Source organism: Lissotriton helveticus, chromosome 1_1 (assembly GCF_964261635.1).
Source record: "Lissotriton helveticus chromosome 1_1, aLisHel1.1, whole genome shotgun sequence".
Taxonomy (NCBI): Eukaryota; Metazoa; Chordata; class Amphibia; order Caudata; family Salamandridae; genus Lissotriton; species Lissotriton helveticus.
The window spans coordinates 218,109,683-218,136,674 of NC_136057.1; the positions used below are offsets into that span (position 1 = coordinate 218,109,683).

The 26,992-nt window shown below is 37.4% G+C and overlaps 14 non-coding genes across 14 annotated transcripts; all 14 read right to left on the reverse strand.

Moving 5' to 3' along the window:
* Window positions 1-1,238: 1,238 nt before the first annotated feature.
* On the reverse strand, window positions 1,239-1,329 carry TRNAR-UCU (transfer RNA arginine (anticodon UCU)). Its single transcript is given in 2 exon segments — window positions 1,239-1,274; window positions 1,293-1,329. It is a non-coding gene; the product is annotated as a tRNA-Arg (tRNA).
* A 1,920-nt stretch (window positions 1,330-3,249) lies between these two features.
* Window positions 3,250-3,340, reverse strand: TRNAR-UCU (transfer RNA arginine (anticodon UCU)). The gene is given in 2 exon segments: window positions 3,250-3,285; window positions 3,304-3,340. It is a non-coding gene; the product is annotated as a tRNA-Arg (tRNA).
* A 1,918-nt stretch (window positions 3,341-5,258) lies between these two features.
* TRNAR-UCU (transfer RNA arginine (anticodon UCU)) lies at window positions 5,259-5,349 on the reverse strand. Its single transcript is given in 2 exon segments — window positions 5,259-5,294; window positions 5,313-5,349. It is a non-coding gene; the product is annotated as a tRNA-Arg (tRNA).
* A 329-nt stretch (window positions 5,350-5,678) lies between these two features.
* TRNAK-UUU (transfer RNA lysine (anticodon UUU)) lies at window positions 5,679-5,751 on the reverse strand. Its single transcript has one exon. It is a non-coding gene; the product is annotated as a tRNA-Lys (tRNA).
* Window positions 5,752-7,269: 1,518 nt separating this feature from the next.
* Window positions 7,270-7,360, reverse strand: TRNAR-UCU (transfer RNA arginine (anticodon UCU)). Its single transcript is given in 2 exon segments — window positions 7,270-7,305; window positions 7,324-7,360. It is a non-coding gene; the product is annotated as a tRNA-Arg (tRNA).
* A 1,925-nt stretch (window positions 7,361-9,285) lies between these two features.
* On the reverse strand, window positions 9,286-9,376 carry TRNAR-UCU (transfer RNA arginine (anticodon UCU)). Its single transcript is given in 2 exon segments — window positions 9,286-9,321; window positions 9,340-9,376. It is a non-coding gene; the product is annotated as a tRNA-Arg (tRNA).
* Window positions 9,377-11,294: 1,918 nt separating this feature from the next.
* Window positions 11,295-11,385, reverse strand: TRNAR-UCU (transfer RNA arginine (anticodon UCU)). Its single transcript is given in 2 exon segments — window positions 11,295-11,330; window positions 11,349-11,385. It is a non-coding gene; the product is annotated as a tRNA-Arg (tRNA).
* Window positions 11,386-13,308: 1,923 nt separating this feature from the next.
* TRNAR-UCU (transfer RNA arginine (anticodon UCU)) lies at window positions 13,309-13,399 on the reverse strand. The gene is given in 2 exon segments: window positions 13,309-13,344; window positions 13,363-13,399. It is a non-coding gene; the product is annotated as a tRNA-Arg (tRNA).
* A 1,918-nt stretch (window positions 13,400-15,317) lies between these two features.
* TRNAR-UCU (transfer RNA arginine (anticodon UCU)) lies at window positions 15,318-15,408 on the reverse strand. The gene is given in 2 exon segments: window positions 15,318-15,353; window positions 15,372-15,408. It is a non-coding gene; the product is annotated as a tRNA-Arg (tRNA).
* A 4,090-nt stretch (window positions 15,409-19,498) lies between these two features.
* Window positions 19,499-19,589, reverse strand: TRNAR-UCU (transfer RNA arginine (anticodon UCU)). Its single transcript is given in 2 exon segments — window positions 19,499-19,534; window positions 19,553-19,589. It is a non-coding gene; the product is annotated as a tRNA-Arg (tRNA).
* A 1,920-nt stretch (window positions 19,590-21,509) lies between these two features.
* Window positions 21,510-21,600, reverse strand: TRNAR-UCU (transfer RNA arginine (anticodon UCU)). Its single transcript is given in 2 exon segments — window positions 21,510-21,545; window positions 21,564-21,600. It is a non-coding gene; the product is annotated as a tRNA-Arg (tRNA).
* A 1,918-nt stretch (window positions 21,601-23,518) lies between these two features.
* On the reverse strand, window positions 23,519-23,609 carry TRNAR-UCU (transfer RNA arginine (anticodon UCU)). The gene is given in 2 exon segments: window positions 23,519-23,554; window positions 23,573-23,609. It is a non-coding gene; the product is annotated as a tRNA-Arg (tRNA).
* Window positions 23,610-23,936: 327 nt separating this feature from the next.
* TRNAK-UUU (transfer RNA lysine (anticodon UUU)) lies at window positions 23,937-24,009 on the reverse strand. Its single transcript has one exon. It is a non-coding gene; the product is annotated as a tRNA-Lys (tRNA).
* A 1,518-nt stretch (window positions 24,010-25,527) lies between these two features.
* Window positions 25,528-25,618, reverse strand: TRNAR-UCU (transfer RNA arginine (anticodon UCU)). The gene is given in 2 exon segments: window positions 25,528-25,563; window positions 25,582-25,618. It is a non-coding gene; the product is annotated as a tRNA-Arg (tRNA).
* Window positions 25,619-26,992: the final 1,374 nt, after the last annotated feature.

A 26,992-nucleotide genomic window follows, 5' to 3' on the forward strand; every position in this document is an offset into this window, starting at 1 on the left:
ATTTCAGCAGCACACGTAATCCATTTTAAATCCTGAAATTTGTACTATCTCATTTTCGGCTGACTTAGAAATCATGTGTCTAAAATGACCTTGTGAAATCAATAAAGTGCCAAATACTATTACTACCTACTAAATTACATACATTTTCAGCAGTATCTTTGGGAATTTCCTCTTGGGCATAGATTATGCAATGTTTTCAAAGCAAACAGTCTCTGTTTAAGTAGACTTTCTTTCACTGCCATTTTGGTAAATGTTTCTGGTGATGCAGACGCAGGCATTGCTTGTTACTGTTTCAATTAGTTATAAAATAAGAGGAGGGATAAAATTGACCCAGCTGGTGTTTGAACACAAAGCCTTTGAATGCTTTTGCTACATTCGTCTAGGACTCCAAGCCGCTATCCATTGCACTAGAGATCCGACCTGATTCAACACGGTGATCAGAGATTCACAAATAAAAAGATGACCTATCAGCTGTTGACCAACTTTATCAAGTTAATCGGACACTACCTTACATTTTGAACATTGAATTGGGTAAAAGATAATCAACAAACTACATGATACAGTTTGGGTAAGTCTTCTTAACCCTTGTCAAAGAATGTAGAAGACAGATGGGTATGTAATGACTTGATTAAGACTTTTTTGAAACATCTCGAATAGGACTCCCCATTCATTGGATCCTGAAAAGAGTATGCAATTGATATACCTTTTCTTTAACCAAGCCGCCTGAACAGGGACTTGAACCCTGGGCCCTCAGATTAAAAGACTGATGCTCTCCCGACTGAGCTATCCAGGCTCGGAGAGGCCGTTCCACAAAATGACCTTATCAACATTTGGAAGTGTCCCAACTATCACTACGTTTCTTAAGATGGTTGCCGGTATTAAGTACTGAATACGCGGAATATAATAATGAATTGGTACTTCAAGCATTTGAAATCTCTTCAGTAAATTTAAACTTATTGTAAGTCCTGAAATTGCTACTATATCATTTTTTTTGCTGACTTAGAAGTCATATGTTTTTATTGACATTGTAAAATTAAGGAAGGGCCCAAAATCTTACTTCTGAGTAAATTACATTTTCATAAGTACAGCTGCCAATTTCCTCTTCTGCAAAGATTGCGTAATTTGAATAGTATCTATTTAAAATAGACTTCCTTTCACTGCCCTTTTTGGTGAAGCAGAAGCATGCATGCACTGTTTATTACTCTTTTAAACAGTTATGAAGTAAATAGGGATAAAACTGACTCTGGTGGGATTCGAACCCACAACCTTTGAATATCTTTTTTACATTCACCTAGAAGTCCAATGCGCTATCCATTGCGCCACAGAGCCAATACGCTCTGATTAGGTGCAGAGATATTCTGAAATGAAATAATGTTGATCAGCTTTATAAAGTTCATTTGATACTATAACCATGGATTTATTTTGAATATTGAATTGGGGAAATTATATTCACCGTCTCAAGTTACATGATACCTTAGGTAAGTCTACGTACGACTTAAGTTTAGTCAAATGGCACATGATATATGAGGCAGATGTGCATTTCACAACTCCATGAAAGACGTTTTTGCAATTTTAGTAATGGAATATCTTATTTTCGTCATGCAGGGGAACACAAAAAGAGCATCCAATTAGAGTAATTTTTCTTTAAAGGAAGCAACCGCCTGAACAGGGACTTGAACCCTGGACCCTCAGATTAAAAGTCTGATGCTCTACCGACTGAGCTATCCAGGGTCTGCTATACTCTGTCTTAAAATCAGCTAAACAAATGTGGACGTATACTGACCTACACTCTGTGTATTAATATGGTTACATATATTAGCAATCAAATTTGTAGAGTTTAATAACAAATTGATGTTTTAACCCCTTCCATGCTCATGACGAGCTCAGCTCGTCGTGCAGTACACTTGTCGTGTGCTTATGACGAGCTGAGCTCGTCATGAACAATGGATTTACAGATCATTCAGCACAGGAGGAAAATCTCCTGTAGCATTGAAGGTGTTAAGCATTTGAAATTTCAGCAGCACACGTAATCCATTTTAAATCCTGAAATTTGTACTATCTCATTTTCGGCTGACTTAGAAATCATGTGTCTAAAATGACCTTGTGAAATCAATAAAGTGCCAAATACTATTACTACCTACTAAATTACATACATTTTCAGCAGTTTCTTTGGGAACTTCCTCTTGGGCATAGATTATGCAATGTTTTCAAAGCAAACAGTCTCTGTTTAAGTAGACTTTCTTTCACTGCCATTTTGGTAAATGTTTCTGGTGATGCAGACGCAGGCATTGCTTGTTACTGCTTCAATTAGTTATAAAATAAGAGGAGGGATAAAATTGACCCAGCTGGTGTTTGAACACAAAGCCTTTGAATGCTTTTGCTACATTCGTCTAGGACTCCAAGCTGCTATCCATTGCACTAGAGATCCGACCTGATTCAACACGGTGATCAGAGATTCACAAATAAAAAGATGACCTATCAGCTGTTGACCAACTTTATCAAGTTAATCGGACACTACCTTACATTTTGAACATTGAATTGGGTAAAAGATAATCAACAAACTACATGATACAGTTTGGGTAAGTCTTCTTAACCCTTGTCAAAGAATGTAGAAGACAGATGGGTATGTAATGACTTGATTAAGACTTTTTTGAAACATCTCGAATAGGACTCCCCATTCATTGGATCCTGAAAAGAGTATGCAATTGATATACCTTTTCTTTAACCAAGCCGCCTGAACAGGGACTTGAACCCTGGGCCCTCAGATTAAAAGACTGATGCTCTCCCGACTGAGCTATCCAGGCTCGGAGAGGCCGCTCCACAAAATGACCTTATCAACATTTGGAAGTGTCCCAACTATCACTACGTTTCTTAAGATGGTTGCCGGTATTAAGTACTGAATACGCGGAATATAATAATGAATTGGTACTTCAAGCATTTGAAATCTCTTCAGTAAATTTAACCTTATTGTAAGTCCTGAAATTGCTACTATCTCATTTTTTTTGCTGACTTAGAAGTCATATGTTTTTATTGACATTGTAAAATTAAGGAAGGGCCCAAAATCTTACTTCTGAGTAAATTACATTTTCATAAGTACAGCTGCCAATTTCCTCTTCTGCAAAGATTGCGTAATTTGAATAGTATCTATTTAAAATAGACTTCCTTTCACTGCCCTTTTTGGTGAAGCAGAAGCATGCATGCACTGTTTATTACTCTTTTAAACAGTTATGAAATAAATAGGGATAAAACTGACTCTGATGGGATTCGAACCCACAACCTTTGAATATCTTTTTTACATTCACCTAGAAGTCCAATGCGCTATCCATTGCGCCACAGAGCCAATACGCTCTAATTAGGTGCATAGATATTCTGAAATGAAATAATGTTGATCAGCTTTATAAAGTTCATTTGATACTATAACCATGGATTTATTTTGAATATTGAATTGGGGAAATTATATTCACCGTCTCAAGTTACATGATACCTTAGGTAAGTCTACGTACGACTTAAGTTTAGTCAAATGGCACATGATATATGAGGCAGATGTGCATTTCACAACTCCATGAAAGACGTTTTTGCAATTTTAGTAATGGAATATCTTATTCGTCATGCAGGGGAACACAAAAAGAGCATCCAATTAGAGTAATTTTTCTTTAAAGGAAGCAACCGCCTGAACAAGGACTTGAACCCTGGACCCTCAGATTAAAAGTCTGATGCTCTACCGACTGAGCTATCCAGGCTCTGCTATACTCTGTCTTAAAATCAGCTAAACAAATGTGGACGTACACTGACCTACACTCTGTGTATTAATATGTTTACATATATTAGCAATCAAATTTGTAGAGTTTAATAACAAATTGATGTTTTAACCCCTTCCATGCTCATGACGAGCTCAGCTCGTCGTGCAGTACACTTGTCGTGTGCTTATGACGAGCTGAGCTCGTCATGAACAATGGATTTACAGATCATTCAGCACAGGAGGAAAATCTCCTGTAGCATTGAAGGTGTTAAGCATTTGAAATTTCAGCAGCACACGTAATCCATTTTAAATCCTGAAATTTGTACTATCTCATTTTCGGCTGACTTAGAAATCATGTGTCTAAAATGACCTTGTGAAATCAATAAAGTGCCAAATACTATTACTACCTACTAAATTACATACATTTTCAGCAGTATCTTTGGGAATTTCCTCTTGGGCATAGATTATGCAATGTTTTCAAAGCAAACAGTCTCTGTTTAAGTAGACTTTCTTTCACTGCCATTTTGGTAAATGTTTCTGGTGATGCAGACGCAGGCATTGCTTGTTACTGTTTCAATTAGTTATAAAATAAGAGGAGGGATAAAATTGACCCAGCTGGTGTTTGAACACAAAGCCTTTGAATGCTTTTGCTACATTCGTCTAGGACTCCAAGCCGCTATCCATTGCACTAGAGATCCGACCTGATTCAACACGGTGATCAGAGATTCACAAATAAAAAGATGACCTATCAGCTGTTGACCAACTTTATCAAGTTAATCGGACACTACCTTACATTTTGAACATTGAATTGGGTAAAAGATAATCAACAAACTACATGATACAGTTTGGGTAAGTCTTCTTAACCCTTGTCAAAGAATGTAGAAGACAGATGGGTATGTAATGACTTGATTAAGACTTTTTTGAAACATCTCGAATAGGACTCCCCATTCATTGGATCCTGAAAAGAGTATGCAATTGATATACCTTTTCTTTAACCAAGCCGCCTGAACAGGGACTTGAACCCTGGGCCCTCAGATTAAAAGACTGATGCTCTCCCGACTGAGCTATCCAGGCTCGGAGAGGCCGTTCCACAAAATGACCTTATCAACATTTGGAAGTGTCCCAACTATCACTACGTTTCTTAAGATGGTTGCCGGTATTAAGTACTGAATACGCGGAATATAATAATGAATTGGTACTTCAAGCATTTGAAATCTCTTCAGTAAATTTAACCTTATTGTAAGTCCTGAAATTGCTACTATATCATTTTTTTTGCTGACTTAGAAGTCATATGTTTTTATTGACATTGTAAAATTAAGGAAGGGCCCAAAATCTTACTTCTGAGTAAATTACATTTTCATAAGTACAGCTGCCAATTTCCTCTTCTGCAAAGATTGCGTAATTTGAATAGTATCTATTTAAAATAGACTTCCTTTCACTGCCCTTTTTGGTGAAGCAGAAGCATGCATGCACTGTTTATTACTCTTTTAAACAGTTATGAAGTAAATAGGGATAAAACTGACTCTGGTGGGATTCGAACCCACAACCTTTGAATATCTTTTTTACATTCACCTAGAAGTCCAATGCGCTATCCATTGCGCCACAGAGCCAATACGCTCTGATTAGGTGCAGAGATATTCTGAAATGAAATAATGTTGATCAGCTTTATAAAGTTCATTTGATACTATAACCATGGATTTATTTTGAATATTGAATTGGGGAAATTATATTCACCGTCTCAAGTTACATGATACCTTAGGTAAGTCTACGTACGACTTAAGTTTAGTCAAATGGCACATGATATATGAGGCAGATGTGCATTTCACAACTCCATGAAAGACGTTTTTGCAATTTTAGTAATGGAATATCTTATTTTCGTCATGCAGGGGAACACAAAAAGAGCATCCAATTAGAGTAATTTTTCTTTAAAGGAAGCAACCGCCTGAACAGGGACTTGAACCCTGGACCCTCAGATTAAAAGTCTGATGCTCTACCGACTGAGCTATCCAGGCTCTGCTATACTTTGTCTTAAAATCAGCTAAACAAATGTGGACGTACACTGACCTACACTCTGTGTATTAATATGTTTACATATATTAGCAATCAAATTTGTAGAGTTTAATAACAAATTGATGTTTTAACCCCTTCCATGCTCATGACGAGCTCAGCTCGTCGTGCAGTACACTTGTCGTGTGCTTATGACGAGCTGAGCTCGTCATGAACAATGGATTTACAGATCATTCAGCACAGGAGGAAAATCTCCTGTAGCATTGAAGGTGTTAAGCATTTGAAATTTCAGCAGCACACGTAATCCATTTTAAATCCTGAAATTTGTACTATCTCATTTTCGGCTGACTTAGAAATCATGTGTCTAAAATGACCTTGTGAAATCAATAAAGTGCCAAATACTATTACTACCTACTAAATTACATACATTTTCAGCAGTATCTTTGGGAATTTCCTCTTGGGCATAGATTATGCAATGTTTTCAAAGCAAACAGTCTCTGTTTAAGTAGACTTTCTTTCACTGCCATTTTGGTAAATGTTTCTGGTGATGCAGACGCAGGCATTGCTTGTTACTGTTTCAATTAGTTATAAAATAAGAGGAGGGATAAAATTGACCCAGCTGGTGTTTGAACACAAAGCCTTTGAATGCTTTTGCTACATTCGTCTAGGACTCCAAGCCGCTATCCATTGCACTAGAGATCCGACCTGATTCAACACGGTGATCAGAGATTCACAAATAAAAAGATGACCTATCAGCTGTTGACCAACTTTATCAAGTTAATCGGACACTACCTTACATTTTGAACATTGAATTGGGTAAAAGATAATCAACAAACTACATGATACAGTTTGGGTAAGTCTTCTTAACCCTTGTCAAAGAATGTAGAAGACAGATGGGTATGTAATGACTTGATTAAGACTTTTTTGAAACATCTCGAATAGGACTCCCCATTCATTGGATCCTGAAAAGAGTATGCAATTGATATACCTTTTCTTTAACCAAGCCGCCTGAACAGGGACTTGAACCCTGGGCCCTCAGATTAAAAGACTGATGCTCTCCCGACTGAGCTATCCAGGCTCGGAGAGGCCGTTCCACAAAATGACCTTATCAACATTTGGAAGTGTCCCAACTATCACTACGTTTCTTAAGATGGTTGCCGGTATTAAGTACTGAATACGCGGAATATAATAATGAATTGGTACTTCAAGCATTTGAAATCTCTTCAGTAAATTTAACCTTATTGTAAGTCCTGAAATTGCTACTATATCATTTTTTTTGCTGACTTAGAAGTCATATGTTTTTATTGACATTGTAAAATTAAGGAAGGGCCCAAAATCTTACTTCTGAGTAAATTACATTTTCATAAGTACAGCTGCCAATTTCCTCTTCTGCAAAGATTGCGTAATTTGAATAGTATCTATTTAAAATAGACTTCCTTTCACTGCCCTTTTTGGTGAAGCAGAAGCATGCATGCACTGTTTATTACTCTTTTAAACAGTTATGAAGTAAATAGGGATAAAACTGACTCTGGTGGGATTCGAACCCACAACCTTTGAATATCTTTTTTACATTCACCTAGAAGTCCAATGCGCTATCCATTGCGCCACAGAGCCAATACGCTCTGATTAGGTGCAGAGATATTCTGAAATGAAATAATGTTGATCAGCTTTATAAAGTTCATTTGATACTATAACCATGGATTTATTTTGAATATTGAATTGGGGAAATTATATTCACCGTCTCAAGTTACATGATACCTTAGGTAAGTCTACGTACGACTTAAGTTTAGTCAAATGGCACATGATATATGAGGCAGATGTGCATTTCACAACTCCATGAAAGACGTTTTTGCAATTTTAGTAATGGAATATCTTATTTTCGTCATGCAGGGGAACACAAAAAGAGCATCCAATTAGAGTAATTTTTCTTTAAAGGAAGCAACCGCCTGAACAGGGACTTGAACCCTGGACCCTCAGATTAAAAGTCTGATGCTCTACCGACTGAGCTATCCAGGGTCTGCTATACTCTGTCTTAAAATCAGCTAAACAAATGTGGACGTATACTGACCTACACTCTGTGTATTAATATGGTTACATATATTAGCAATCAAATTTGTAGAGTTTAATAACAAATTGATGTTTTAACCCCTTCCATGCTCATGACGAGCTCAGCTCGTCGTGCAGTACACTTGTCGTGTGCTTATGACGAGCTGAGCTCGTCATGAACAATGGATTTACAGATCATTCAGCACAGGAGGAAAATCTCCTGTAGCATTGAAGGTGTTAAGCATTTGAAATTTCAGCAGCACACGTAATCCATTTTAAATCCTGAAATTTGTACTATCTCATTTTCGGCTGACTTAGAAATCATGTGTCTAAAATGACCTTGTGAAATCAATAAAGTGCCAAATACTATTACTACCTACTAAATTACATACATTTTCAGCAGTTTCTTTGGGAACTTCCTCTTGGGCATAGATTATGCAATGTTTTCAAAGCAAACAGTCTCTGTTTAAGTAGACTTTCTTTCACTGCCATTTTGGTAAATGTTTCTGGTGATGCAGACGCAGGCATTGCTTGTTACTGTTTCAATTAGTTATAAAATAAGAGGAGGGATAAAATTGACCCAGCTGGTGTTTGAACACAAAGCCTTTGAATGCTTTTGCTACATTCGTCTAGGACTCCAAGCCGCTATCCATTGCACTAGAGATCCGACCTGATTCAACACGGTGATCAGAGATTCACAAATAAAAAGATGACCTATCAGCTGTTGACCAACTTTATCAAGTTAATCGGACACTACCTTACATTTTGAACATTGAATTGGGTAAAAGATAATCAACATGTCAAACTACATGATACAGTTTGGGTAAGTCTTCTTAACCCTTGTCAAAGAATGTAGAAGACAGATGGGTATGTAATGACTTGATTAAGACTTTTTTGAAACATCTCGAATAGGACTCCCCATTCATTGGATCCTGAAAAGAGTATGCAATTGATATACCTTTTCTTTAACCAAGCCGCCTGAACAGGGACTTGAACCCTGGGCCCTCAGATTAAAAGACTGATGCTCTCCCGACTGAGCTATCCAGGCTCGGAGAGGCCGCTCCACAAAATGACCTTATCAACATTTGGAAGTGTCCCAACTATCACTACGTTTCTTAAGATGGTTGCCGGTATTAAGTACTGAATACGCGGAATATAATAATGAATTGGTACTTCAAGCATTTGAAATCTCTTCAGTAAATGTAACCTTATTGTAAGTCCTGAAATTGCTACTATCTAATTTTTTTTGCTGACTTAGAAGTCATATGTTTTTATTGACATTGTAAAATGAAGGAAGGGCCCAAAAACTTACTTCTGAGTAAATTACATTTTCATAAGTACAGCTGCCAATTTCCTCTTCTGCAAAGATTGCGTAATTTGAATAGTATTCATTTAAAATAAACTTCCTTTCACTGCCCTTTTTGGTGAAGCAGAAGCATGCATGCACTGTTTATTACTCTTTTAAACAGTTATGAAGTAAATAGGGATAAAACTGACTCTGGTGGGATTTGAACCCACAACCTTTGAATATCTTTTTTACATTCACCTAGAAGTCCAATGCGCTATCCATTGCGCCACAGAGCCAATACGCTCTGATTAGGTGCAGAGATATTCTGAAATGAAATAATGTTGCTCAGCTTTATAAAGTTCATTTGATACTATAACCATGGATTTATTTTGAATATTGAATTGGGGAAATTATATTCACCGTCTCAAGTTACATGATACCTTAGGTAAGTCTACGTACGACTTAAGTTTAGTCAAATGGCACATGATATATGAGGCAGATGTGCATTTCACAACTCCATGAAAGACGTTTTTGCAATTTTAGTAATGGAATATCTTATTCGTCATGCAGGGGAACACAAAAAGAGCATCCAATTAGAGTAATTTTTCTTTAAAGGAAGCAACCGCCTGAACAGGGACTTGAACCCTGGACCCTCAGATTAAAAGTCTGATGCTCTACGGACTGAGCTATCCAGGCTCTGCTATACTCTGTCTTAAAATCAGCTAAACAAATGTGGACGTACACTGACCTACACTCTGTGTATTAATATGGTTACATATATTAGCAATCAAATTTGTAGAGTTTAATAACAAATTGATGTTTTAACCCCTTCCATGCTCATGACGAGCTCAGCTCGTCGTGCAGTACACTTGTCGTGTGCTTATGACGAGCTGAGCTCGTCATGAACAATGGATTTACAGATCATTCAGCACAGGAGGAAAATCTCCTGTAGCATTGAAGGTGTTAAGCATTTGAAATTTCAGCAGCACACGTAATCCATTTTAAATCCTGAAATTTGAACTATCTCATTTTCGGCTGACTTAGAAATCATGTGTCTAAAATGACCTTGTGAAATCAATAAAGTGCCAAATACTATTACTACCTACTAAATTACATACATTTTCAGCAGTTTCTTTGGGAACTTCCTCTTGGGCATAGATTATGCAATGTTTTCAAAGCAAACAGTCTCTGTTTAAGTAGACTTTCTTTCACTGCCATTTTGGTAAATGTTTCTGGTGATGCAGACGCAGGCATTGCTTGTTACTGCTTCAATTAGTTATAAAATAAGAGGAGGGATAAAATTGACCCAGCTGGTGTTTGAACACAAAGCCTTTGAATGCTTTTGCTACATTCGTCTAGGACTCCAAGCTGCTATCCATTGCACTAGAGATCCGACCTGATTCAACACGGTGATCAGAGATTCACAAATAAAAAGATGACCTATCAGCTGTTGACCAACTTTATCAAGTTAATCGGACACTACCTTACATTTTGAACATTGAATTGGGTAAAAGATAATCAACAAACTACATGATACAGTTTGGGTAAGTCTTCTTAACCCTTGTCAAAGAATGTAGAAGACAGATGGGTATGTAATGACTTGATTAAGACTTTTTTGAAACATCTCGAATAGGACTCCCCATTCATTGGATCCTGAAAAGAGTATGCAATTGATATACCTTTTCTTTAACCAAGCCGCCTGAACAGGGACTTGAACCCTGGGCCCTCAGATTAAAAGACTGATGCTCTCCCGACTGAGCTATCCAGGCTCGGAGAGGCCGCTCCACAAAATGACCTTATCAACATTTGGAAGTGTCCCAACTATCACTACGTTTCTTAAGATGGTTGCCGGTATTAAGTACTGAATACGCGGAATATAATAATGAATTGGTACTTCAAGCATTTGAAATCTCTTCAGTAAATTTAACCTTATTGTAAGTCCTGAAATTGCTACTATCTCATTTTTTTTGCTGACTTAGAAGTCATATGTTTTTATTGACATTGTAAAATTAAGGAAGGGCCCAAAATCTTACTTCTGAGTAAATTACATTTTCATAAGTACAGCTGCCAATTTCCTCTTCTGCAAAGATTGCGTAATTTGAATAGTATCTATTTAAAATAGACTTCCTTTCACTGCCCTTTTTGGTGAAGCAGAAGCATGCATGCACTGTTTATTACTCTTTTAAACAGTTATGAAATAAATAGGGATAAAACTGACTCTGATGGGATTCGAACCCACAACCTTTGAATATCTTTTTTACATTCACCTAGAAGTCCAATGCGCTATCCATTGCGCCACAGAGCCAATACGCTCTAATTAGGTGCATAGATATTCTGAAATGAAATAATGTTGATCAGCTTTATAAAGTTCATTTGATACTATAACCATGGATTTATTTTGAATATTGAATTGGGGAAATTATATTCACCGTCTCAAGTTACATGATACCTTAGGTAAGTCTACGTACGACTTAAGTTTAGTCAAATGGCACATGATATATGAGGCAGATGTGCATTTCACAACTCCATGAAAGACGTTTTTGCAATTTTAGTAATGGAATATCTTATTCGTCATGCAGGGGAACACAAAAAGAGCATCCAATTAGAGTAATTTTTCTTTAAAGGAAGCAACCGCCTGAACAAGGACTTGAACCCTGGACCCTCAGATTAAAAGTCTGATGCTCTACCGACTGAGCTATCCAGGCTCTGCTATACTCTGTCTTAAAATCAGCTAAACAAATGTGGACGTACACTGACCTACACTCTGTGTATTAATATGTTTACATATATTAGCAATCAAATTTGTAGAGTTTAATAACAAATTGATGTTTTAACCCCTTCCATGCTCATGACGAGCTCAGCTCGTCGTGCAGTACACTTGTCGTGTGCTTATGACGAGCTGAGCTCGTCATGAACAATGGATTTACAGATCATTCAGCACAGGAGGAAAATCTCCTGTAGCATTGAAGGTGTTAAGCATTTGAAATTTCAGCAGCACACGTAATCCATTTTAAATCCTGAAATTTGTACTATCTCATTTTCGGCTGACTTAGAAATCATGTGTCTAAAATGACCTTGTGAAATCAATAAAGTGCCAAATACTATTACTACCTACTAAATTACATACATTTTCAGCAGTTTCTTTGGGAACTTCCTCTTGGGCATAGATTATGCAATGTTTTCAAAGCAAACAGTCTCTGTTTAAGTAGACTTTCTTTCACTGCCATTTTGGTAAATGTTTCTGGTGATGCAGACGCAGGCATTGCTTGTTACTGTTTCAATTAGTTATAAAATAAGAGGAGGGATAAAATTGACCCAGCTGGTGTTTGAACACAAAGCCTTTGAATGCTTTTGCTACATTCGTCTAGGACTCCAAGCCGCTATCCATTGCACTAGAGATCCGACCTGATTCAACACGGTGATCAGAGATTCACAAATAAAAAGATGACCTATCAGCTGTTGACCAACTTTATCAAGTTAATCGGACACTACCTTACATTTTGAACATTGAATTGGGTAAAAGATAATCAACATGTCAAACTACATGATACAGTTTGGGTAAGTCTTCTTAACCCTTGTCAAAGAATGTAGAAGACAGATGGGTATGTAATGACTTGATTAAGACTTTTTTGAAACATCTCGAATAGGACTCCCCATTCATTGGATCCTGAAAAGAGTATGCAATTGATATACCTTTTCTTTAACCAAGCCGCCTGAACAGGGACTTGAACCCTGGGCCCTCAGATTAAAAGACTGATGCTCTCCCGACTGAGCTATCCAGGCTCGGAGAGGCCGCTCCACAAAATGACCTTATCAACATTTGGAAGTGTCCCAACTATCACTACGTTTCTTAAGATGGTTGCCGGTATTAAGTACTGAATACACGGAATATAATAATGAATTGGTACTTCAAGCATTTGAAATCTCTTCAGTAAATGTAACCTTATTGTAAGTCCTGAAATTGCTACTATCTAATTTTTTTTGCTGACTTAGAAGTCATATGTTTTTATTGACATTGTAAAATGAAGGAAGGGCCCAAAAACTTACTTCTGAGTAAATTACATTTTCATAAGTACAGCTGCCAATTTCCTCTTCTGCAAAGATTGCGTAATTTGAATAGTATTCATTTAAAATAAACTTCCTTTCACTGCCCTTTTTGGTGAAGCAGAAGCATGCATGCACTGTTTATTACTCTTTTAAACAGTTATGAAGTAAATAGGGATAAAACTGACTCTGGTGGGATTTGAACCCACAACCTTTGAATATCTTTTTTACATTCACCTAGAAGTCCAATGCGCTATCCATTGCGCCACAGAGCCAATACGCTCTGATTAGGTGCAGAGATATTCTGAAATGAAATAATGTTGCTCAGCTTTATAAAGTTCATTTGATACTATAACCATGGATTTATTTTGAATATTGAATTGGGGAAATTATATTCACCGTCTCAAGTTACATGATACCTTAGGTAAGTCTACGTACGACTTAAGTTTAGTCAAATGGCACATGATATATGAGGCAGATGTGCATTTCACAACTCCATGAAAGACGTTTTTGCAATTTTAGTAATGGAATATCTTATTCGTCATGCAGGGGAACACAAAAAGAGCATCCAATTAGAGTAATTTTTCTTTAAAGGAAGCAACCGCCTGAACAGGGACTTGAACCCTGGACCCTCAGATTAAAAGTCTGATGCTCTACGGACTGAGCTATCCAGGCTCTGCTATACTCTGTCTTAAAATCAGCTAAACAAATGTGGACGTACACTGACCTACACTCTGTGTATTAATATGGTTACATATATTAGCAATCAAATTTGTAGAGTTTAATAACAAATTGATGTTTTAACCCCTTCCATGCTCATGACGAGCTCAGCTCGTCGTGCAGTACACTTGTCGTGTGCTTATGACGAGCTGAGCTCGTCATGAACAATGGATTTACAGATCATTCAGCACAGGAGGAAAATCTCCTGTAGCATTGAAGGTGTTAAGCATTTGAAATTTCAGCAGCACACGTAATCCATTTTAAATCCTGAAATTTGAACTATCTCATTTTCGGCTGACTTAGAAATCATGTGTCTAAAATGACCTTGTGAAATCAATAAAGTGCCAAATACTATTACTACCTACTAAATTACATACATTTTCAGCAGTTTCTTTGGGAACTTCCTCTTGGGCATAGATTATGCAATGTTTTCAAAGCAAACAGTCTCTGTTTAAGTAGACTTTCTTTCACTGCCATTTTGGTAAATGTTTCTGGTGATGCAGACGCAGGCATTGCTTGTTACTGCTTCAATTAGTTATAAAATAAGAGGAGGGATAAAATTGACCCAGCTGGTGTTTGAACACAAAGCCTTTGAATGCTTTTGCTACATTCGTCTAGGACTCCAAGCTGCTATCCATTGCACTAGAGATCCGACCTGATTCAACACGGTGATCAGAGATTCACAAATAAAAAGATGACCTATCAGCTGTTGACCAACTTTATCAAGTTAATCGGACACTACCTTACATTTTGAACATTGAATTGGGTAAAAGATTATCAACAAACTACATGATACAGTTTGGGTAAGTCTTCTTAACCCTTGTCAAAGAATGTAGAAGACAGATGGGTATGTAATGACTTGATTAAGACTTTTTTGAAACATCTCGAATAGGACTCCCCATTCATTGGATCCTGAAAAGAGTATGCAATTGATATACCTTTTCTTTAACCAAGCCGCCTGAACAGGGACTTGAACCCTGGGCCCTCAGATTAAAAGACTGATGCTCTCCCGACTGAGCTATCCAGGCTCGGAGAGGCCGCTCCACAAAATGACCTTATCAACATTTGGAAGTGTCCCAACTATCACTACGTTTCTTAAGATGGTTGCCGGTATTAAGTACTGAATACGCGGAATATAATAATGAATTGGTACTTCAAGCATTTGAAATCTCTTCAGTAAATTTAACCTTATTGTAAGTCCTGAAATTGCTACTATCTCATTTTTTTTGCTGACTTAGAAGTCATATGTTTTTATTGACATTGTAAAATTAAGGAAGGGCCCAAAATCTTACTTCTGAGTAAATTACATTTTCATAAGTACAGCTGCCAATTTCCTCTTCTGCAAAGATTGCGTAATTTGAATAGTATCTATTTAAAATAGACTTCCTTTCACTGCCCTTTTTGGTGAAGCAGAAGCATGCATGCACTGTTTATTACTCTTTTAAACAGTTATGAAATAAATAGGGATAAAACTGACTCTGATGGGATTCGAACCCACAACCTTTGAATATCTTTTTTACATTCACCTAGAAGTCCAATGCGCTATCCATTGCGCCACAGAGCCAATACGCTCTAATTAGGTGCATAGATATTCTGAAATGAAATAATGTTGATCAGCTTTATAAAGTTCATTTGATACTATAACCATGGATTTATTTTGAATATTGAATTGGGGAAATTATATTCACCGTCTCAAGTTACATGATACCTTAGGTAAGTCTACGTACGACTTAAGTTTAGTCAAATGGCACATGATATATGAGGCAGATGTGCATTTCACAACTCCATGAAAGACGTTTTTGCAATTTTAGTAATGGAATATCTTATTCGTCATGCAGGGGAACACAAAAAGAGCATCCAATTAGAGTAATTTTTCTTTAAAGGAAGCAACCGCCTGAACAAGGACTTGAACCCTGGACCCTCAGATTAAAAGTCTGATGCTCTACCGACTGAGCTATCCAGGCTCTGCTATACTCTGTCTTAAAATCAGCTAAACAAATGTGGACGTACACTGACCTACACTCTGTGTATTAATATGTTTACATATATTAGCAATCAAATTTGTAGAGTTTAATAACAAATTGATGTTTTAACCCCTTCCATGCTCATGACGAGCTCAGCTCGTCGTGCAGTACACTTGTCGTGTGCTTATGACGAGCTGAGCTCGTCATGAACAATGGATTTACAGATCATTCAGCACAGGAGGAAAATCTCCTGTAGCATTGAAGGTGTTAAGCATTTGAAATTTCAGCAGCACACGTAATCCATTTTAAATCCTGAAATTTGTACTATCTCATTTTCGGCTGACTTAGAAATCATGTGTCTAAAATGACCTTGTGAAATCAATAAAGTGCCAAATACTATTACTACCTACTAAATTACATACATTTTCAGCAGTATCTTTGGGAATTTCCTCTTGGGCATAGATTATGCAATGTTTTCAAAGCAAACAGTCTCTGTTTAAGTAGACTTTCTTTCACTGCCATTTTGGTAAATGTTTCTGGTGATGCAGACGCAGGCATTGCTTGTTACTGTTTCAATTAGTTATAAAATAAGAGGAGGGATAAAATTGACCCAGCTGGTGTTTGAACACAAAGCCTTTGAATGCTTTTGCTACATTCGTCTAGGACTCCAAGCCGCTATCCATTGCACTAGAGATCCGACCTGATTCAACACGGTGATCAGAGATTCACAAATAAAAAGATGACCTATCAGCTGTTGACCAACTTTATCAAGTTAATCGGACACTACCTTACATTTTGAACATTGAATTGGGTAAAAGATAATCAACAAACTACATGATACAGTTTGGGTAAGTCTTCTTTTTTTTTTTTTTAAATCTTTTTATTCACAGAATTTTTTTAAATTTTTCCCACCCTCTGGAGCACAGAGGGGACATGGAGCAAATAAAGAAAAAAACAGTTTTTCCTACAGATGTCAATTTTTACACCATACATTTCGTTTAAGATAAGCCAAAGCAAAGAAAAGAAAAAAAAGAAAGAAAAAAAAATAGGAAAGAACCATCATCTTAATACCAAAATGATACATTACCCCTTATTTGGGTGAGATCACTCTCCTTGTACATACATATTGACATCGATTATACTTTCTATATGTGTTCTATGGAGTTATACCTTGTTATACCTCATTTACGATTTACATACACATTTATACAAATTAGATACAAAATTATGTACATATATATTTCCTGTACAAATCAACCTTCTTCCTTCCATTTCGTTATTGTTTCCCATATTTCCAGACCTAATTTCCTCAATCTTTTCCCACTTCTGGAGTAGATCGCTTTTTCTAAGTTGTATATGCTCAGCAACCTGGCTAACCATAGTTGAAATGATGGCGCCGCTTGATCTAACCATGCGGTGGTAACACACAGTCTGTACACTGCCATGGCCACGAAGATAAAATAGTTCCCTGTCTCAACATCATTGTTTCCATCTACCCCTAGCAGAATAATCGCAGGTGATAGATTAACAGGTAGTTTTAGTGCCCTTTGTAGAAACGTTTCTATTTCTTTAAGTACTGTGACTAAACTGGGACATATTGCAAACATGTGAATGGCATCTGCATCTGCGCTCGTACACCTGGGGCAGTTTATACCAGTTGTCGCTCCCCATTGTGCCAGTTTAGCCGGGGTATAATAAAGCCAGTACATAGTCTTGTAATGCTGTGCTTGTAATGACGCAGAGCATAGAATGCTCGTCCCTAGTTCTAATGATATTTTAAAACATTCTTGTTCTATGCCCAGCTTCGTTGACCAGATTTCCCCCCATTTAGCCATGTCATCCGGTCTTTGTTCATTTAGTTCAAGATAAAATCTTTTAATTGTGCAATCTACTCCAGTTTCTATTATCTCTAATATGTTATTTTTTTCAAATCCTCTTATTCCCCCTCTTTTGCTTTGTAGGAAACTTCTAACTTGTAGATATTTGAAGAAGTGATTTGTCGACAGATTGAATTTTCTCTGTATTGTTACAAATTGTTCCACCCCTTGTGTCCCCATTACATCCCCTAGTTTTATTATCCCTTTCCGATACCATTCCGTAAAAACCGAATCAGAGAATATATCCCCCGGAAGTAACACATTCTCATATAACCTCATATACCTATTAAATTTCCCCAGACCAAACTTTTTCATAAAAGCCTTCCATATATTATATGCGCCCAGTATAGTCTTAAAGCGTGTTCTTTTGAAATATGCCGTGTCAAAATTTCTCAAAAAAATATTTTTTGTTTCTTCGCCCAGCAAGATGCCATAAATCGCTAATGACCCTAAGTGATCTTCTTCTTCTGCTTCAGCTCCACCTATTAATCCTACCATATACTGCAGGGCAGCGGCCCAATAATACATCTTCAAGTCTGGTAACGCCCACCCCCCTCTATCCCGTGGGAGTGCCAAGAATCTCGCCGCTCTCCTAGTTTTACCTTTGGACCAGATAAATTTGTTAATCATATTTTCAATCCTTTTAAACCACACGTTATCAAACCATAAGGGAATTGTTCGGAAAAGATACAAAAATTTCGGCATAATTAACATTTTTATAATATTCACTCTTCCAACCAAGGTAAAATGGAGATTATTCAGTCTGTCTAATTCACCCCCAACTTTCCGTATAATAGGATCGATATTTAGATCCACTAGCTTGTCTAATTCTGAAGTTATAGTTATTCCCAAATAGGTTCCCGTCCGCGCTACCCGTGGATCCTGGCATAGGGCCTTACTATTTTTTATGATTTGTGTTTTCCCGGTGTTCAAAGAATACCCGGAGACCTTCCCAAATTCCTTTGCCTCCTGTTCCACGTGTCTTATAGCCTCTGTGGGGGATGATGTTATAACCGCCACGTCATCGGCATAGGCCAGAATCTTGCATTCCCCCCTGAGTGTAACGATTGGGGAGATGTTCCTATTTGACTCCAGTCTCCTGATTAGTGGGTCCAGATATACCGCAAACAGTAACGGGGAGCATGGGCAGCCCTGCCTTGTGCCCCTATTAATTTTTACTTTCTCCGTTAACCCCCCATTAATTCTGATTGCCGCAACAGGGTCTCTATACAATATCTTTAACGCTGTTAGAAAGCCACTACCAAATCCCAATTTTCCCAAGACACTCCACATATACACCCACGACACACGGTCAAAAGCCTTTTCGGCATCTAGTAATAATACTGCGAACGGGTCCCCATCAGCTTCTGTTTTATCTATAAGGGTAATTAACTTTCTAACATGGTGTGTAGTCCCCCGTCCCGGTATAAAACCGTGTTGGGTATTGGTAACTAGAGGTGTTATTACACTGGCAAATCTAGTTGCCAGTGCCTTTGAATAAATCTTTGTGTCCGTGTTCATAAGAGTGATTGGTCTGTATGACCCCGGATTAGTTGGCATTTTCCCTTTCTTAAGAATAACCACAATCTCGGCCTCAGACCAAGTGCTTGGTATTGAGCTTCCCTTCTGTGCCTGTGCGTAAATTACATTTTCATAAGTACAGCTGCCAATTTCCTCTTCTGCAAAGATTGCGTAATTTGAATAGTATCTATTTAAAATAGACTTCCTTTCACTGCCCTTTTTGGTGAAGCAGAAGCATGCATGCACTGTTTATTACTCTTTTAAACAGTTATGAAGTAAATAGGGATAAAACTGACTCTGGTGGGATTCGAACCCACAACCTTTGAATATCTTTTTTACATTCACCTAGAAGTCCAATGCGCTATCCATTGCGCCACAGAGCCAATACGCTCTGATTAGGTGCAGAGATATTCTGAAATGAAATAATGTTGATCAGCTTTATAAAGTTCATTTGATACTATAACCATGGATTTATTTTGAATATTGAATTGGGGAAATTATATTCACCGTCTCAAGTTACATGATACCTTAGGTAAGTCTACGTACGACTTAAGTTTAGTCAAATGGCACATGATATATGAGGCAGATGTGCATTTCACAACTCCATGAAAGACGTTTTTGCAATTTTAGTAATGGAATATCTTATTTTCGTCATGCAGGGGAACACAAAAAGAGCATCCAATTAGAGTAATTTTTCTTTAAAGGAAGCAACCGCCTGAACAGGGACTTGAACCCTGGACCCTCAGATTAAAAGTCTGATGCTCTACCGACTGAGCTATCCAGGGTCTGCTATACTCTGTCTTAAAATCAGCTAAACAAATGTGGACGTACACTGACCTACACTCTGTGTATTAATATGGTTACATATATTAGCAATCAAATTTGTAGAGTTTAATAACAAATTGATGTTTTAACCCCTTCCATGCTCATGACGAGCTCAGCTCGTCGTGCAGTACACTTGTCGTGTGCTTATGACGAGCTGAGCTCGTCATGAACAATGGATTTACAGATCATTCAGCACAGGAGGAAAATCTCCTGTAGCATTGAAGGTGTTAAGCATTTGAAATTTCAGCAGCACACGTAATCCATTTTAAAACCTGAAATTTGTACTATCTCATTTTCGGCTGACTTAGAAATCATGTGTCTAAAATGACCTTGTGAAATCAATAAAGTGCCAAATACTATTACTACCTACTAAATTACATACATTTTCAGCAGTTTCTTTGGGAACTTCCTCTTGGGCATAGATTATGCAATGTTTTCAAAGCAAACAGTCTCTGTTTAAGTAGACTTTCTTTCACTGCCATTTTGGTAAATGTTTCTGGTGATGCAGACGCAGGCATTGCTTGTTACTGTTTCAATTAGTTATAAAATAAGAGGAGGGATAAAATTGACCCAGCTGGTGTTTGAACACAAAGCCTTTGAATGCTTTTGCTACATTCGTCTAGGACTCCAAGCCGCTATCCATTGCACTAGAGATCCGACCTGATTCAACACGGTGATCAGAGATTCACAAATAAAAAGATGACCTATCAGCTGTTGACCAACTTTATTAAGTTAATCGGACACTACCTTACATTTTGAACATTGAATTGGTTAAAAGATAATCAACAAACTACATGATACAGTTTGGGTAAGTCTTCTTAACCCTTGTCAAAGAATGTAGAAGACAGATGGGTATGTAATGACTTGATTAAGACTTTTTTGAAACATCTCGAATAGGACTCCCCATTCATTGGATCCTGAAAAGAGTATGCAATTGATATACCTTTTCTTTAACCAAGCCGCCTGAACAGGGACTTGAACCCTGGGCCCTCAGATTAAAAGACTGATGCTCTCCCGACTGAGCTATCCAGGCTCGGAGAGGCCGCTCCACAAAATGACCTTATCAACATTTGGAAGTGTCCCAACTATCACTACGTTTCTTAAGATGGTTGCCGGTATTAAGTACTGAATACGCGGAATATAATAATGAATTGGTACTTCAAGCATTTGAAATCTCTTCAGTAAATGTAACCTTATTGTAAGTCCTGAAATTGCTACTATCTAATTTTTTTTGCTGACTTAGAAGTCATATGTTTTTATTGACATTGTAAAATGAAGGAAGGGCCCAAAAACTTACTTCTGAGTAAATTACATTTTCATAAGTACAGCTGCCAATTTCCTCTTCTGCAAAGATTGCGTAATTTGAATAGTATCTATTTAAAATAGACTTCCTTTCACTGCCCTTTTTGGTGAAGCAGAAACATGCATGCACTGTTTATTACTCTTTTAAACAGTTATGAAGTAAATAGGGATAAAACTGACTCTGGTGGGATTTGAACCCACAACCTTTGAATATCTTTTTTACATTCACCTAGAAGTCCAATGCGCTATCCATTGCGCCACAGAGCCAATACGCTCTGATTAGGTGCAGAGATATTCTGAAATGAAATAATGTTGATCAGCTTTATAAAGTTCATTTGATACTATAACCATGGATTTATTTTGAATATTGAATTGGGGAAATTATATTCACCGTCTCAAGTTACATGATACCTTAGGTAAGTCTACGTACGACTTAAGTTTAGTCAAATGGCACATGATATATGAGGCAGATGTGCATTTCACAACTCCATGAAAGACGTTTTTGCAATTTTAGTAATGGAATATCTTATTCGTCATGCAGGGGAACACAAAAAGAGCATCCAATTAGAGTAATTTTTCTTTAAAGGAAGCAACCGTCTGAACAGGGACTTGAACCCTGGACCCTCAGATTAAAAGTCTGATGCTCTACGGACTGAGCTATCCAGGCTCTGCTATACTCTGTCTTAAAATCAGCTAAACAAATGTGGACGTACACTGACCTACACTCTGTGTATTAATATGGTTACATATATTAGCAATCAAATTTGTAGAGTTTAATAACAAATTGATGTTTTAACCCCTTCCATGCTCATGACGAGCTCAGCTCGTCGTGCAGTACACTTGTCGTGTGCTTATGACGAGCTGAGCTCGTCATGAACAATGGATTTACAGATCATTCAGCACAGGAGGAAAATCTCCTGTAGCATTGAAGGTGTTAAGCATTTGAAATTTCAGCAGCACACGTAATCCATTTTAAATCCTGAAATTTGTACTATCTCATTTTCGGCTGACTTAGAAATCATGTGTCTAAAATGACCTTGTGAAATCAATAAAGTGCCAAATACTATTACTACCTACTAAATTACATAAATTTTCAGCAGTTTCTTTGGGAACTTCCTCTTGGGCATAGATTATGCAATGTTTTCAAAGCAAACAGTCTCTGTTTAAGTAGACTTTCTTTCACTGCCATTTTGGTAAATGTTTCTGGTGATGCAGACGCAGGCATTGCTTGTTACTGCTTCAATTAGTTATAAAATAAGAGGAGGGATAAAATTGACCCAGCTGGTGTTTGAACACAAAGCCTTTGAATGCTTTTGCTACATTCGTCTAGGACTCCAAGCCGCTATCCATTGCACTAGAGATCCGACCTGATTCAACACGGTGATCAGAGATTCACAAATAAAAAGATGACCTATCAGCTGTTGACCAACTTTATCAAGTTAATCGGACACTACCTTACATTTTGAACATTGAATTGGGTAAAAGATAATCAACAAACTACATGATACAGTTTGGGTAAGTCTTCTTAACCCTTGTCAAAGAATGTAGAAGACAGATGGGTATGTAATGACTTGATTAAGACTTTTTTGAAACATCTCGAATAGGACTCCCCATTCATTGGATCCTGAAAAGAGTATGCAATTGATATACCTTTTCTTTAACCAAGCCGCCTGAACAGGGACTTGAACCCTGGGCCCTCAGATTAAAAGACTGATGCTCTCCCGACTGAGCTATCCAGGCTCGGAGAGGCCGCTCCACAAAATGACCTTATCAACATTTGGAAGTGTCCCAACTATCACTACGTTTCTTAAGATGGTTGCCGGTATTAAGTACTGAATACGCGGAATATAATAATGAATTGATACTTCAAGCATTTGAAATCTCTTCAGTAAATTTAACCTTATTGTAAGTCCTGAAATTGCTACTATCTCATTTTTTTTGCTGACTTAGAAGTCATATGTTTTTATTGACATTGTAAAATTAAGGAAGGGCCCAAAATCTTACTTCTGAGTAAATTACATTTTCATAAGTACAGCTGCCAATTTCCTCTTCTGCAAAGATTGCGTAATTTGAATAGTATCTATTTAAAATAGACTTCCTTTCACTGCCCTTTTTGGTGAAGCAGAAGCATGCATGCACTGTTTATTACTCTTTTAAACAGTTATGAAATAAATAGGGATAAAACTGACTCTGGTGGGATTCGAACCCACAACCTTTGAATATCTTTTTTACATTCACCTAGAAGTCCAATGCGCTATCCATTGCGCCACAGAGCCAATACGCTCTAATTAGGTGCAGAGATATTCTGAAATGAAATAATGTTGATCAGCTTTATAAAGTTCATTTGATACTATAACCATGGATTTATTTTGAATATTGAATTGGGGAAATTATATTCACCGTCTCAAGTTACATGATACCTTAGGTAAGTCTACGTACGACTTAAGTTTAGTCAAATGGCACATGATATATGAGGCAGATGTGCATTTCACAACTCCATGAAAGACGTTTTTGCAATTTTAGTAATGGAATATCTTATTCGTCATGCAGGGGAACACAAAAAGAGCATCCAATTAGAGTAATTTTTCTTTAAAGGAAGCAACCGCCTGAACAGGGACTTGAACCCTGGACCCTCAGATTAAAAGTCTGATGCTCTACCGACTGAGCTATCCAGGCTCTGCTATACTCTGTCTTAAAATCAGCTAAACAAATGTGGACGTACACTGACCTACACTCTATGTATTAATATGGTTACATATATTAGCAATCAAATTTGTAGAGTTTAATAACAAATTGATGTTTTAACCCCTTCCATGCTCATGACGAGCTCAGCTCTCCGTGCAGTACACTTGTTGTGTGCTTATGACGAGCTGAGCTCGTCATGAACAATGGATTTACAGATCATTCAGCACAGGAGGAAAATCTCCTGTAGCATTGAAGGTGTTAAGCATTTGAAATTTCAGCAGCACACGTAATCCATTTTAAATCCTGAAATTTGTACTATCTCATTTTCGGCTGACTTAGAAATCATGTGTCTAAAATGACATTGTGAAATCAATAAAGTGCCAAATACTATTACTACCTACTAAATTACATAAATTTTCAGCAGTATCTTTGGGAATTTCCTCTTGGGCATAGATTATGCAATGTTTTCAAAGCAAACAGTCTCTGTTTAAGTAGACTTTCTTTCACTGCCATTTTGGTAAATGTTTCTGGTGATGCAGACGCAGGCATTGCTTGTTACTGTTTCAATTAGTTATAAAATAAGAGGAGGGATAAAATTGACCCAGCTGGTGTTTGAACACAAAGCCTTTGAATGCTTTTGCTACATTCGTCTAGGACTCCAAGCCGCTATCCATTGCACTAGAGATCCGACCTGATTCAACACGGTGATCAGAGATTCACAAATAAAAAGATGACCTATCAGCTGTTGACCAACTTTATCAAGTTAATCGGACACTACCTTACATTTTGAACATTGAATTGGGTAAAAGATAATCAACAAACTACATGATACAGTTTGGGTAAGTCTTCTTAACCCTTGTCAAAGAATGTAGAAGACAGATGGGTATGTAATGACTTGATTAAGACTTTTTTGAAACATCTCGAATAGGACTCCCCATTCATTGGATCCTGAAAAGAGTATGCAATTGATATACCTTTTCTTTAACCAAGCCGCCTGAACAGGGACTTGAACCCTGGGCCCTCAGATTAAAAGACTGATGCTCTCCCGACTGAGCTATCCAGGCTCGGAGAGGCCGCGCCACAAAATGACCTTATCAACATTTGGAAGTGTCCCAACTATCACTACGTTTCTTAAGATGGTTGCCGGTATTAAGTACTGAATACGCGGAATATAATAATGAATTGGTACTTCAAGCATTTGAAATCTCTTCAGTAAATTTAACCTTATTGTAAGTCCTGAAATTGCTACTATATCATTTTTTTTGCTGACTTAGAAGTCATATGTTTTTATTGACATTGTAAAATTAAGGAAGGGCCCAAAATCTTACTTCTGAGTAAATTACATTTTCATAAGTACAGCTGCCAATTTCCTCTTCTGCAAAGATTGCGTAATTTGAATAGTATCTATTTAAAATAGACTTCCTTTCACTGCCCTTTTTGGTGAAGCAGAAGCATGCATGCACTGTTTATTACTCTTTTAAACAGTTATGAAGTAAATAGGGATAAAACTGACTCTGGTGGGATTCGAACCCACAACCTTTGAATATCTTTTTTACATTCACCTAGAAGTCCAATGCGCTATCCATTGCGCCACAGAGCCAATACGCTCTGATTAGGTGCAGAGATATTCTGAAATGAAATAATGTTGATCAGCTTTATAAAGTTCATTTGATACTATAACCATGGATTTATTTTGAATATTGAATTGGGGAAATTATATTCACCGTCTCAAGTTACATGATACCTTAGGTAAGTCTACGTACGACTTAAGTTTAGTCAAATGGCACATGATATATGAGGCAGATGTGCATTTCACAACTCCATGAAAGACGTTTTTGCAATTTTAGTAATGGAATATCTTATTTTCGTCATGCAGGGGAACACAAAAAGAGCATCCAATTAGAGTAATTTTTCTTTAAAGGAAGCAACCGCCTGAACAGGGACTTGAACCCTGGACCCTCAGATTAAAAGTCTGATGCTCTACCGACTGAGCTATCCAGGGTCTGCTATACTCTGTCTTAAAATCAGCTAAACAAATGTGGACGTACACTGACCTACACTCTGTGTATTAATATGGTTACATATATTAGCAATCAAATTTGTAGAGTTTAATAACAAATTGATGTTTTAACCCCTTCCATGCTCATGACGAGCTCAGCTCGTCGTGCAGTACACTTGTCGTGTGCTTATGACGAGCTGAGCTCGTCATGAACAATGGATTTACAGATCATTCAGCACAGGAGGAAAATCTCCTGTAGCATTGAAGGTGTTAAGCATTTGAAATTTCAGCAGCACACGTAATCCATTTTAAATCCTGAAATTTGTACTATCTCATTTTCGGCTGACTTAGAAATCATGTGTCTAAAATGACCTTGTGAAATCAATAAAGTGCCAAATACTATTACTACCTACTAAATTACATACATTTTCAGCAGTTTCTTTGGGAACTTCCTCTTGGGCATAGATTATGCAATGTTTTCAAAGCAAACAGTCTCTGTTTAAGTAGACTTTCTTTCACTGCCATTTTGGTAAATGTTTCTGGTGATGCAGACGCAGGCATTGCTTGTTACTGTTTCAATTAGTTATAAAATAAGAGGAGGGATAAAATTGACCCAGCTGGTGTTTGAACACAAAGCCTTTGAATGCTTTTGCTACATTCGTCTAGGACTCCAAGCCGCTATCCATTGCACTAGAGATCCGACCTGATTCAACACGGTGATCAGAGATTCACAAATAAAAAGATGACCTATCAGCTGTTGACCAACTTTATTAAGTTAATCGGACACTACCTTACATTTTGAACATTGAATTGGTTAAAAGATAATCAACAAACTACATGATACAGTTTGGGTAAGTCTTCTTAACCCTTGTCAAAGAATGTAGAAGACAGATGGGTATGTAATGACTTGATTAAGACTTTTTTGAAACATCTCTAATAGGACTCCCCATTCATTGGATCCTGAAAAGAGTATGC